This window comes from Chiloscyllium plagiosum, chromosome 7, assembly GCF_004010195.1.
Source record: "Chiloscyllium plagiosum isolate BGI_BamShark_2017 chromosome 7, ASM401019v2, whole genome shotgun sequence".
Taxonomy (NCBI): domain Eukaryota; kingdom Metazoa; phylum Chordata; class Chondrichthyes; order Orectolobiformes; family Hemiscylliidae; genus Chiloscyllium; species Chiloscyllium plagiosum.
This window is the reverse complement of record NC_057716.1, coordinates 77,522,180-77,524,370: the sequence shown is the minus strand read 5'-3', so window position 1 is coordinate 77,524,370 and position 2,191 is coordinate 77,522,180.

Genomic DNA, 2,191 nt, shown 5'->3' with positions numbered 1-2,191 from the left:
CTGAAAGACTGGAGCGACTGGGCTTGTATACCCTTGAGTTTCGAAGACTGAGAGGGGATCTGATTGAGACATATAAGATTATTAAAGGATTGGACACTCTGGCAGTAGGAAACATATTTCCACTGATGGGTGAGTGCCGAACCAGAGGACACAGCTTAAAAATACAGGGTGACCATTTAGGACAGAGCTCAGGAGAAACTTCTTCACCCAGAGAGTGGTGGCTGTGTGGAATGCTCTGCCCCAGAGGGCAGTGGAGGCCCACTCTCTGGATTCATTTAAGAAAGAGTTAGATAGAGCTCTCAAGGATAGTGGAATCAAGGGTTATGGAGATAAGGAAGGAACAGGATACTGATTAAGGATGATCAGCCATGATCATTTTGAATGGTGGTGCAGGCTCGAAGGGCAGAATGGCCTACTCCTGCACCTATTGTCTATTGTTTACTTGTGTTGTATGGTAATTTGTCCTATAAGTTTTAATACTCTGAAGGAATCAGGCCCTCCATGAAATCAGTGCCTGAGAAGTCAACAGATTGTAGCACAATGCATGAGTGCCTCGGAAGACAGAAGAATTAATATTAGAGATGTGACAATATTGCCACTAGGATAATCACAATTGTCATTTTGCATTTCTATGATAAAAGTCACAGTTGAAATAATTAATCTAACATTAGATATAAATCTTTAATTCAATCAGTTCTATCAAACTGAAATATTCTTATCCCTCTGTGGTTTCTGATGCAGGTAAGCCTTTGTTCTTCATCGATTCTTCCTCTACATTGTTAACTACACAATTGTCCAGCACTCTCCCTCATGTTTGGTGCTCTCACAGAATACATTCAAGAGCGGGTTATGAAGGAATGCATTCACCCAATGGATGCAATGTGATCAGGGAGGATGATCTATCCAGAAAATGCATTGCAATACATATGAGTGAGGCTGAATAGCTATGGTGGATAGATAAATCATGAGGAAATGCTTTTTAAATGAACAATTGTACTCTTGAAACTGAAACAAGTATGAGGAACAATGTATGGAAAATAATTGGACAAATCAGAGTGAGATGTGTGGTGGGGTGTATTGAACGATATAAATGAACCTGTACATATTTCTGATCTAGTTCCTGAGTCATTGAAGAGCTCCCTACAATAGGTCCAGGAATGGGCCACACTCCTCCAGATGCTGACTTAATATCATAGAGTCATAGAGATATACAGCATGGAAACAGACCCTTCAGTCCAACCCATTCATGCCGACCAGATATCCCAACCCAATCTAGTCCCACCTGCCAGCACCCGGCCCATATCCCTCCAAACCCCTCCTATTCATATACCCATCCAAATGCCTCTTAAATGTTGCAATTGTACCAGCCTCCACCACTTCCTCTGGCAGCTCATTCCATACATGTACCACCCTCTGTGTGGAAGCATTGCCCCTTAGGCCTCTTTTATATCTTTCCCCTCGTACCCTAAACCTATTCCCTCTAGTTCTGGACTCCCCCACACCAGGGAAAAGACTTTGCCTATTTAGCCGATCCACGTCCCTCATAATTTTGTAAACCTCTATAAGGTCACCCCTCAGACTCCGATGCTCCAGGAAAAACAGCCCCAGCCTGTTCAGCCTCTCCCTATAGCTCAAATCCTCCAACCCTGGCAACATTCTTGTAAATCTTTTCTGAACATTTTCAAGTTTCACAACATATTTCCGGTAGGAAGAAGACCAGAATTGACGCAATATTCCAACAGTGGTCTAACCAACGTCCTGTACAGCCGCAACATGACCTCCCAACTCCTTTACTCAATACTCTGACCAATAAAGGAAAGTATACCAAACGCCTTCTTCACTATCCTATCTCCCTGCGACTCCACTTTCAAGGAGCTCCAAGATCTCTTTGTTCAGCAACACTCTCAAGGACCTTACCATTAAGTCCTGCTAAGATTTGCTTTCCCAAAATGCAGCACCTTGCATTTATCTGAATTAAACTCCATCTGCCGCTTCTTAGCCCATTGGCCCATCTGATCCAGATCCTATTGTAATCTGAGGTAACCCTCTTCGCTGTCCACTACATCTCCAATTTTGGTGTCATCTGCAAACTTACTAACTATACCTCTTATGCTCGCATCCAAATCATTTATGTAAATGACAAAAAATAGAGGACCCAGCACCGATCCTTGTGGCACTCCACTGGTCACAG